This window comes from Hemiscyllium ocellatum, chromosome 29, assembly GCF_020745735.1.
Source record: "Hemiscyllium ocellatum isolate sHemOce1 chromosome 29, sHemOce1.pat.X.cur, whole genome shotgun sequence".
NCBI lineage: Eukaryota > Metazoa > Chordata > Chondrichthyes > Orectolobiformes > Hemiscylliidae > Hemiscyllium > Hemiscyllium ocellatum.
The window spans coordinates 22341761-22354339 of record NC_083429.1 but is presented as its reverse complement, the minus strand read 5'-3'; positions in this window follow the sequence as shown (position 1 = coordinate 22354339).

Here is a 12579-nt window from a genome sequence, read left to right as displayed (position 1 = left end):
ATTTTCTCTCTCACAAACACACACACGCACACTCTCATATACAGAGAAAAACACACACTCAGACACACGGTCTCTCTCACACACACACACACAAACTCCTACCACATGATGATCAGAATCACAATTCTCATTCCCTCCTTACCATCCACACTGACTCCCCACCCACCTTCTCCCCAACCCACCGTTTCCCCATGCACCATCTCCCCACTCACTCTCTCACCAATCCACCATCTCCCGACCCACTGACTCCCCACCCACCGATTCCCCACCACCCGCCGTCTCCCCAACCACCGACTCCCCAACCCACCGTCTATCTGCCCAGCGTCTCCCCACCCACCGTCTAGCCACCCACCATCTTCCCACAAACCGACTTGCCAACCCACTGTCTACCCACCCACCGTCTCCCCAACCACCGACTCCCCAACCCACCGTCTACCAACCCACCATCTACTCACCCGCTGTCTCCCCACCCACTGTCTCCCCACAAACCGACTCCCCACCCACCGACACTCCACCCACCCAACCCAATGTCTACCCATCCACTGGCTACCCACCCACCGACTCCCCACCCACCGTCTCCCCACCCACCGTCTCCCCACACACCGTCTCCCCACCCACCATCTCCCCAACACACCACCTCCCCAACCACCGTCTACCCAACTGCCGTCAACCCACCCACCGTCTACCCACCCACCGTCTACCCAAACACCGATTCCCCACCCACCAACTCCCCAACCCATCGTCTACTCACCCGCTGTCTCCCCAACCACTGTCTACCCACCCACCGACTCCCCACCCACCGACTCCCCACAAACTGACTCCACACAAACCGACTCCCCACCCACCGTCTCCCCACACATCGTCTCCCCACCCACCAACTCCCCAACCCACCATCTCCCCAACCACCGTCTACCCACCCACCGACTCTCAAACCCACCATCTCGCCACCCACCGTCTACCCACCCACCGTCTCCCTAACCACCGACTCCCCAACCCACCGTCTACCCACCCACCGTCTCCCTAACCACCGACTCCCCAACCCACCGTCTACCCACCCACCATCCAACCACCCACCGTGTCGCCACAAGCCGACTCCCCACCCATAGACTCCCCACCCACTGTCTCCCCACTCACCGTCTCCCCACCCACCGACTCCCCACAAACCGACTCCGCACAAACCACCTCCCCACCCACCATCTCCCCACACACCGTCTCCCCACCCACCATCTCCCCAACCCACCATCTCCCCAACCACCGTCTACCCAACTGCCGTTTACCCACCCACCGTCTACCCAACCCCCCACTCCCCAACCACTGTCTCCCCAACCCACCGTCTACCCATCCACCGTCTACCCAACCACCGATTCCCCACCCACCAACTCCCCAACCCATCATCTACTCACCCGCTGTCTCCCCAACCACCGTCTACCCACCCACCGTCTCCCCAACCCACCGTCTACCCACCCACCGTCTACCCAACCACCAATTCCCCACCCACTGACTCCCCAACCCAATGTCTACCCACCCACTGTCTACCCAACCACCGTCTACCCAACCACCGACTCCCCACCCACAGACTCCGCACAAACCGACTCCCCACCCACCGTCTCCCCACACACCGTCTCCCCACCCACCAACTCCCCAACCCACCATCTCCCCAACCACTGTCTACCCACCCACCGACTCCCAAACCCACCATCTCGCCACCCACCGTCTACCCACCCACCGTCTCCCCAACTACCGACTCCCCAACCCTCCGTCTACCCACCCACCGTCTCCCTAACCACCGACTCCCCAACCCACCGTCTACCCACCCACCGTCTCCCCAACTACCGACTCCCCAACCCTCCGTCTACCCACCCACCGTCTCCCTAACCACCGACTCCCCAACCCACCGTCTACCCACCCACCGTCTCCCTAACCACCGACTCCCCAACCCTCCGTCTACCCACCCACCGTCTCCCTAACCACCGACTCCCCACCCACCGTCTCCCAACCCACCGTCTCCCCAGCACACCGTCAACCCACCCACCGTTTACCCAACCACCATCTACCCACACGCACTGACTCCCCACCCACTGACTCTCCACCCACTGACTCCCCAACCACCGTCGCCCCACCCACCGTCTCCCCACTCAGCGTCTCCCCACCCACCGACTCCCCACAAACCGACTCCGCACAAACCACCTCCCCACCCACCATCTCCCCACACACCGTCTCCCCACCCACCATCTCCCCAACCCACCATCTCCCCAACCACCGTCTACCCAACTGCCGTTTACCCACCCACCGTCTACCCAACCCCCCACTCCCCAACCACTGTCTCCCCAACCCACCGTCTACCCATCCACCTTCTACCCAACCACCGATTCCCCACCCACCAACTCCCCAACCCATCATCTACTCACCCGCTGTCTCCCCAACCACCGTCTACCCACCCACCGTCTCCCCAACCCACCGTCTACCCACCCACCGTCTACCCAACCACCAATTCCCCACCCACTGACTCCCCAACCCAATGTCTACCCACCCACTGTCTACCCAACCACCGTCTACCCAACCACCGACTCCCCACCCACAGACTCCGCACAAACCGACTCCCCACCCACCGTCTCCCCACACACCGTCTCCCCACCCACCAACTCCCCAACCCACCATCTCCCCAACCACTGTCTACCCACCCACCGACTCCCAAACCCACCATCTCGCCACCCACCGTCTCCCAACCCACCGTCTCCCCAGCACACCGTCAACCCACCCACCGTCTACCCAACCACCATCTACCCACACGCACTGACTCCCCACCCACTGACTCTCCACCCACTGACTCCCCAACCACCGTCGCCCCACCCACCATCTTCCCACTCACTGACTCCCCACCCAACATCTCCCCACCCACCGTCTCCCCATGCACTGACTCCCCACCCACCGACTCTTCACCCACTGACTCCCCATCCATCGTCTCCCCACCCACAGTCTCCCCATGCACCGACTCCCCACCCACTGACCCCCCACTGACTTCCCACGCCCCGTCTCCCCACCAACTGATTCCCCAACCACTGACTCCCCACCCACTGACTCCCCACCCACTGACTCCGAGTAAAAAATGAGGTCTGCAGATGCTGGAGATCACAGCTGAAAATGTGTTGCTGGTTAAAGCACAGCAGGTTAGGCAGCATCTCAGGAATAGGGAATTCGACGTTTCGAGCATAAGCCCTTCATCATTCCTGATGAAGGGCTTATGCTCGAAACGTCGAATTCCCTATTCCTGAGATGCTGCCTAACCTGCTGTGCTTTAACCAGCAACACATTTTCAGCACCCACTGACTCCCCACCCCATCTCCCCACCCACTGCCTGCCCACCCACCATCTCCCCACCGCCCGACTCCCACCCACTGACTCCCCACCCACTGACCCCCCACTCACTGACTCCCCACCCACCGTCTCCCCACCCCCGACTTCCTATCCAATGACCCCCCCCACCCACTGACTCCCCATCCCCCTGACTCTTCACCCACTGACTCCCCAACCACTGTCTCCCCACCCACCACCTCCCCACCCACTGTCTCCCCACCCACCATCTCCCCACCCACAGACTCCCCACCCACCGACTCCTCATCCCCCACTGACGCCCCACCCACTGACTCCTCACACCCTACTGACTCCCACCCACTGATTCCCCACTCACTGACTCCCCACCCACCAACTCCCCACCCACCGACTCCCCACCCACCGACTCCCCTCCACATGGACTCCCCACCCACCGACTGCCCACCCACCGACTCCCCACCCACCGATTCCTCATCCTCCACTGACTCCACACCCACCGACTCCCACCATCAATTCTGCAGCTGTTGATGGACCGTGCCATCTCATGGATACCTATTCTTGTGTTGCTCGATTTGTGTGAAGTCTGTCCCATTTAACACCGTGATAGTGCCACACAACAATATGGAGGTTATTGAAGGTGGGACGTCATCTGCGCTAGGACTGTGCAGTTGGTCACTCTTACCAATACTGTCATGGACAGATGTATTTGCAGGTATTAGATAGTTAAGATGAGGTGAAGTATGTTTTTTCCTCTTGTTGGTTCCGTCACTACCTGCCGCAGACCCTGATATGCAGCTATGTCCTTTAGAACCCGACCAGCTTGACATGAGAACTGCTGCTGAACTACTCATAATGGTGGCCATTGCAATCCCCCTTCCAGAGTACATTTTGTGCTCTTGCCACCCTCAGTGCTTCCTCCAAGTGTTATTCAACATGGAGGAATACTGATCCATCAGCCAAGGGAGGGCGCTACATGGTAATCAGCAGGAGTTTCCTTGTCCATGTTTAGCCTAAAGTCATAAGACATCATGGGGTCCAGAGTCAATGTTGAGGACTCCCAGGGCAACTCCCTACTGACCTGACACCACTTTGCATGACCTCTGCGGGTCAGTCCTACTGGTGAGACAGGACATATCCAGGGATGGTGAGAGTGGTGTCTGGGAGATTGTCTGTAAGGTATGATTCTGTGAGTATGGTTATGCCAGGCTGTTGCTTGACCAGACTATGAGACGGATCAGCGAATGTGAGGATTCAGATCCTGGAGATTAGAGTCAAGATTAGAGTGGTGCTGGAAAAGCACAGCAGGTCAGGCAGCATCCAGGGAGCAGGAAAACCGACATTTCAGGTGAAAGCCCTTCATCAGGAAGGCTGTGAGCCGAGGGGGTGGTGAGATAACTGGGAGGAGGGGTGGGGCTGGGGGGAAGTTATCTGAGAATGTGATTGGTCGATGGAGGTGGGGGTAAAGGTGATAGGCCGGAGAGGATGTTGGAGCAGATAGGGAGGGTCATTGCTGAGTGAGTGGGTGCTGTGTGAGGGTCAGTGCTGAGGGAGTGGGCGCTGTGGGAGGGTCAGTGCTGAGGGAGTGGGTGTTGTGGGAGGGTCAGTGCTGAGGGAGTGGGTGCTGTGGGAGGGTCAGTGCTGAAGGAGTGGGCGCTGTGGGAGGGTCAGTGCTGAGGGAGTGGGTGCTGTGGGAGGGTCAGTGCTGAGGGAGTGGGTGCTGTGGGAGGGTCAGTGCTGAAGGAGTGGGTGCTGTGGGAGGGTCAGTGCTGAGGAAGTGGGTGCTGTGGGAGGGTCAGTGCTGAGGGAGTGGGCTCTGTGGGAGTGTCAGTGCTGAGGGAGGGTCAGTGCTGAGGGAGTGGGTGCTGTGGGAGGGTCAGTGCTGAGGGAGTGGGCGCTGTGGGAGGGTCAGTGCTGAGGGAGCAGATAGGTGGAAAGGAAGATGGACAGGTCTGAAGAGCTTCGGGACAGAGGAGGCAGCTCTCCCAATTTTGAGACTAACCCCCAGATGTTAGTCAGGAGGACGTTGCAGGATCGGCAGGGCTGTTTCTGCTGGTGTATGTTCTGGTGCCTAGGTCACTGCCAGGTGATCTGTATAGTTTCATTTCTTTATTGAGACTTCATAGTGATTGATACAACTGAATGGTTTGTGAGGCTATTTCAGAGGGTGGGTGAGAGTCAACCACATTGCTGTGGGTCTGGAGTCACATGTAGGCCAGACCAGGTAAGGATGGCAGATTTCCTTCCCTAAAGGATATTAGTAAGTGGCAAAAGAGTGACTGACTGATTCCCAGGACATCCAGGCAAACGGGAAAATGTTCAGTGAGGGCTGCAGTTTCTGAGCTGTTGGGATGGGCGATGGTGAGTAGGAATGTCAAGCGGTTGTTGTTCCGGGGTTTTAGTGACTCAACTGAGAAATTGCGAGGACGAAAAGGGAGATGAGACCGGGTTTATCAAGTCAACTCTTACATAATACCGCTTTAAAATGTTCTGGAATCTAGTTGTCTAGTTGTCTTTCTCAGTCAGCAGACCCTGGGCAGGCACCTATGTTCAGAATGATTGGTGGAAAACAGTGTGTAGATAATCACTGGATGCCCCTGATTGGGGTGGTTAATCTGTTCCAATCAGGGAGCCCTGGCTGACAGATATAAACAGGAGTGTCAGAGGTTCTGCTCATTCTGAGGGAGCTGGATCAGTGTCAAGGACTCTCCACAGGTAGATAAAAGATGACTTGGTGATGGGATGCTGGCCTCTGTGGAGTTATTTCAATCTTCATTAATCCAATTGCAGAGAATTTTCCCTCACTGTCGTAACCAGCTGCCAAGGTATGTTTGATGCTGGGGCTTCCTCAGTCAAGCCTTGGCCCTGGAGACAGTCAGGTAGGGAGGTTGTCACAGAGCTCAGCAGGCTGGCTCTCTCTGCAGACTCTGATTTCAGTTTAATAACTTCCACTAACCATTTACAGGCCAGTCTGCCTGTGTCAAGGAGCCCTGTAATAGATTGAAGTCTCGTGTGCATGTTGTATAGATCTGAGCCAGAATCTCACTCTCTCCCTAATGTTAGGCCCAAGTAATCACGGCCATGATTATGGTGGCTTAAATGGTCACAGTACTCCTGATTTCGAAGCTGATAAAGACTTTATTCTTCAATCGAATGTTCAATCAGGCTTGGCCCCCTTTTTAATGCCAGCTATATTATAGTTCCCTTTACTTCATCCTGTGTCAGGGCAGCAATGTATTCAGTCAGTTCAGGCTCTAGCTTGTGCTGGACTATATTACAACAAGAAACAAAGATGGATAACAAGGCTGTGCTGTTTGTTCAACTAACAAACACGTGAATGTTTGACTCCTTGATTCTTGTAGGCCATAAGGCCTTTCTGAGTGATGCTATATGTGACCACAACCCAATGCTCTTGATTCTTGTAGGCCATAAGGCCTTTCTGAGTGATGCTATATGTGACCACAACCCAATGCTCCCTGAAGTGAAATGGATCAATCACTAGGCCTAAGTGAGGCCCACTGTGAGTATGACTCAAAGCCTCCCAGTAAGGATAACAGAACTCTCTATGAGGAGGGATTGGTTCGACTGGGCTTGTATTCACTAGAACTTAGAAGGATGGGAGGGGACTGATTGAAAGTATAAATCCTAACAGGGATGAATAGACTAAAGGGAGGGAGTATGTTTCTCCTGGTTGGGGAGTTTGGAACTGGGGACACAACCTCAGGATGTGGGTTAGACCATTTAGGACAGAGGTGAGGAAAAATTTCTTTGCTCAAAGGGCAGTGAGTCTGTAGAACTCTCTACCACAGAAGGTTGTGGAGACCAAGCCACTGAATATAGTTCGGAAAGATATAAGGTAAAGGTTTAGATTGTTAACACATTAAGGGGTATGAAGAGAAAGTAGGAATTGGGCACTGAGTTAGAGGAGCAATATGATCATAATGAATGGCAGAACATGTTCAAAGGTTCTAGTTTCTGTGTTTCTAGTACGAGTTGTGTTAATGAGCAGGAAAGTGAGGCCTAGTTCATGACCCAATCCTTCCTAAAGTGAGACATGTGGGGAACCAGGTCTTCCCACCTCAGAGGGAAAAATCAGTAAAGAAAAAGCAGTCATACTGGGAAATGACCAATACACTGGTCACACTGCTGCTCCATTTTGAAGACTGGAAAGCAAGTCACTCTTGCAGCACAGTGGGTAACGTTCATACCTCTGGGCCTGAAGCCCAGGTTCAAGTCCCACCTTGCTCCAGATGTATATCTGAATAAGTTGATTAGAAAGTATCCACAAGACAGGTCAGACCAGTATGTCTCCCTTCCATTGGCTTTCCGATGGAACTTGTTTGATGAGCATGGCCAACATCCTCCCGATTAACCAGTATCCCCACTCTCAGGAGCAACAAGAATCAATAAACACAAGGCAGAATAGTTGTGTGACCCGCTGTCACAGTTTAGCTTTTGCTGGGTTCACCAAATGTGATCCCAGAATGAAAATATTGGAGTAAATGGACCCATAAGTAGCTTGAAATACTTTTAACCCCCTAATTTCCATCTTTCCCCTCTCACCATGAGAGAAAGAGGGCCTGAGAGACAGAAAGTAACGAAGAGATGGAGGGAGTGGCAGGGAGTTGAGAAAGAGAGAGTGTGAAAGAATGTCAAAGAGACAGAGAGAGAGAGAATATGGGGGAATGTGGAAGGAATGGACAGTGGGAGTGTGAATTCAAGGCTAGACTGGTTGAGTGAATCTTGCTCCTGTTATGGGTACTCTCATCTTCCATCTATCATGAGCTAAAACAGAAGGTGTCAGTGGCACAGTGATACTACAGAAAGCTGGCCCAGGAATGATGGGCCAAATAGCCTACGTCTGTGCTGTAAGTTAATCCAAAAACAAAAACAGAAATTGCTGGAAAATCTCAGCAGGTCTATTAGCATCTGTGGAGAGAAGTCAGTGTTAACATTTCAGGTCAGTGACCTTCCCTCAGAACTGATGGTAGCTAGGAAAAAGTCATTTTTTATGCAGAATAAGGGGGTAAGGAGCAAATGACAGGTCGGGATAGAGCGCAGAGAAGAATAGTTAGACAGACAAAGAAGTGGATAATGATCAACATGGGAGAATGAATAACTACCGATGGTGACAATTAGTGGCTAACAATAGGTTGTGTGTATGATCAGGCTGTGTGATAAGAAGGTCTAGTGTGAGGGGGTTGGGGCAAGGGCATGGCAAAAGGTGCCTCAAACCTGAACATTGTTGAACTCGATACAGAGTCCGGAAGGCTGAAGTGTGGTTCTTCCAGCTTGCACTGAGTTGCACTGGAGCACTGCAGTAAACCCAAGACAGGGATGTTGGCCAGGGAACAGGGTGAGGTGCTGAAATGGGAGGGGCATCTGGAAGCTCAGAGTCTTTTTTTGCGGACAGATGTAGGTGTTTCGTGGAGCGGTTACCCAATCTATGCTTTACTTCCCCATTGTAGAGGAGACCACATTGTGAGCCGTGAATGCAGTAGACTAGATTGAGTCAAGTTAATTCAGCCTTGACATTGGTTTGTGGACAATCTAACCAATAGATATTGTGCTCTCGCATCAGTGCCAGCTCCAGTGAGGTTTAATGGGCAGTGACTGGGAGTGAAATCCAGATCGTGTTCTCACTGACTACATCAGTACCTTCCTGCTGTTGTAATCCTCCACCTCCATCCTAAATGGGGATCTCTAATTGGACTCAGGTTGTCACTGCAGCTGGAAGCTCCACGTCCCACCTGGTCACTGCATCATAATGAAAGCCCAATGTCAAAATCCTGTTCCTAACACTTTGTCAGCACCTGCCTATGGAACCGACTGATCCCACACGGACTCCTCATTTCCCCTCCCCCCACCTTGTCTCGGTCGGTTCCCTCAACTCAGCACCGCCCTCCCAACCTGCAATCTTCTTCCTAACCTCTCCGCCCCCACCCCACTCCGGCCTATCACTCTCACCTTGACCTCCTTCCACCTATCACATCTCCATCGCCCCTCCCCCAAGTCCCTCCTCCCTACCTTTTATCTTAGCCTGCCTTGCACCCTCTCCTCATTCCTGATGAAGGGCTTATGCCCGAAACGTCAAATTTCCTATTCCTTGGATGCTGCCTGACCTGCTGTGCTTTAACCAGCAACACATTTTCAACTGGGATCTCCAGCATCTGCAGACCTCATTTTTTACCCTAACACTTTGTTCCCAACCTGAAAGTAACCATTCTATGGTGGTCATTGCCACGCTCACCCTGGATTTCCTTGCCATGGGTAAGAAATGAAAATGTCTTGATAGCACAAAGGGGAATAACTTGGCATTGACAAACAGACATTTTAACCCCATCTGCATGGAATGTCACACCTGCAGGGTCTCAGGGAATCTTTAAAGAGCGAGAGAAATGTAACAGGCAGAGATAAGAAAGGTGCTGTCCATCTGACCCCTCCTCCCCATAACCTCCGCCTCAATAGAAAGCCAACTTTTGCAGAAATTTTATGTTTTGAGGAAAATGCAAAGAAAAGGGGCTTAAACTGACTGCTACACTCGTCTGTGCATGGCAGTGGGTGAAGCCCTACATCATGGACTAATCAGCTGTGAGAGTTGCAACTCTGACAATGGACACTTAAACACCCCTGTACTGCAGGTAAAGAAAAAGGAAAAGCTGTTTCCCAGTCAGAGTACTGCCAGTCAGCTGATGCCGAAACGAATGAGGACAAATGGGTTTCAACCAAACTCAAAAGACAAAGAATTCAACATCAATTGTTCAACTCCCAATGACAATGTGACCAGTGACATGGGAGAAAAATGAGGGGGGGATCTTATGGAAACATATAAAATTATGAATGGGAATAGATAAGATAGATGTAGAGAGGATGTTTGTGATTTTGGAGAAGATTTGTAGCTTAGGTTGTGGATCAGGTTGTAAGTTTGCTCACTGAGCTGGTAGTTTGCTCTCAGATGTTTTGTCCCCATGCTTGGTAACATCATCAGTGAGCCTCCGGTGAAGCGCTGGTGGTCTATCCCGCTTGCTGTTTATCTGTCTTGATCTGTTGTGGTTGGTAAATGGGTTACAAATCAATATGTTTGGTAATTGAGTTCCAGGAACTACTAGAAGACGAGGAAAAACACCAATACAATGAATTCAGGAACAACGGCTACCTGATAAATGCAGTTCGCCAATTCCTACACAACAGACCTAAACAAGATAACACAACATGCCCAGAAACTCTAGCCACCCTGCCATACATTATTGACATCTTGGAGATGACAACCAGACTACTCCGACCCCTTGGCATCATGGTAGCCCACAAACCTACCACCACACTGAAACAGCTCCTGATGAATTTAAAGTATCCTGTACCAAAATACCAGCAGAACAAACCTCATATACAAAATACCCTTCACAGACTACAATAAACAACCAATTGGACAGATGGACAGGCAACTAGCCACCTGGATACACACACACCAACTAGCCACCAAAAGACATGACCAAAAATCACTGGTATCCATACACACAGATGGAGCAGATACCAGTTTGACTGGGACAACACACCCATCCTGGGACAGGCGAAACAAAGACGTGCACGGGAATTCCTGGAGGCCTGGCATTCAAACCAGAACTCCACTAACATACGTATTGATTTGGATCCTACTTACCAAACTCTCAGAAAAAGGAACAGAAATGATATCACCCACCACAACAAACCGAGACAGATAAATAGCAAGTGGGATGGAACAACAGTGCTTCACCTGAGGCTCACTGATGATGTCACTCAGTATGCTGACAAATCATTTGAGAATGAATCTACCAGCTCAGTGAGCAAACTTACAACCTGTAGGGGGGCGTTTCCACTGGCGGGTGAAAATAGGATAAGAGGGAAGAGTCTCAAGATTCGGGGGAATAGATTTCGGACTGAATTGAGAAGGAACTTCTTCACCCAGAGGGTTGTGAATCTATGGAATTCCTTGCCCAGTGAAGTAGTTGAAGCTACTTACTGTAAATGTTTTTAAAGCTAAGGTAGATTTTTTTGAACAACAAAGGAATTAAGGGTTATGGTATGAGGGTGGTTAAGTGGAGCTGAGGCCATGGAAAGGTCAGCCATGATCTTATTGACTGGCGGAGCAGTCTCGAAGGGCCAGACGGCCTACTCCTGCTCCTTGTCTTTATGTTCTTATGACATCCATCACAACAGCCGTGACATTCAACTATCTGTTTCTCACGATCAATTGAGAGACTGATCTGTATATTTGATTTTTAACTTGTATCTTTCAGGACTCACCTCTCATTTCTACTTTTTGTGTATGTGAGTTGAGCTCCTTCTTCATTTCATGTGCTGTAATTAATAAACTTACCTTTTATATTGACTCTTGGGACATTGCTGGAGGCCAGCATTTATTGCCTGTCCCTAGTTGCCCCTTGAGAAGGGAGTGGTAAACTGCCTTCTTGAACCGCTGCAGTCCACCTGCTGTGGATACACACACGATGCCCTCAGAGAGGGAATTCCAGGGACAGTGAAGGAACGGCGATATGATATGATATGTGGCTTGGAGGGGAATTTGCAGTTGGTGGTGTTCCCATGTAGCTGCTGCTCCTGTCCTAGATGGAAGTGGTTGTGGGTTTGGAAGGTGTTGGTCGAGGATCTTTGGTGAATTTCTGCAGTGCATCTTGTAGATAGTACACACTGCTGCTACTGATCGTTGTTGGTGGAGGGAATGGATGCTTGTGGATGAGGTGCCAAGCAAGTAAGCTGCTTTGTCCTGGATGGTGCCAAACTTCTTGAGTGTTGTTGGAGCTGCAGCCATCCAGGCAGGTGGGGAATATTCCATCATACGCCTGATTTGTGCCTTGTAGATGGTGGACAGGCTTTGAGGAGTTAGGAGGTGAGTTATTCGCCACAGTATTCCTAGCCTCTGACCTGCTCTTGTAGCCACTATGATTATGTGGTGAGTCCAGTCAAGTTTCTGGTCAATGGAAGACCCCAGGAATCTGTGATGGCAACACCATTGAATGTCACGTGGTTAGATTGTCTCTTATTGGTGATGCTCATGGTATTTGTGGCATGAATGTTAATTGCCAGTTGTCACCCCAGGCCTGGATATGGTCCTGATCCTGTTGCATTTGAACATGGACTGCTTCAGGTATTTGAGAAGTTGCGAATTTTGCTGAACGTTATGTAATAATTAGAGAGCATCCCCACTTCTGACCTTGTGATGCGAGGAAGGTCATTGATGAAGCAGCTGAATGTATTTGG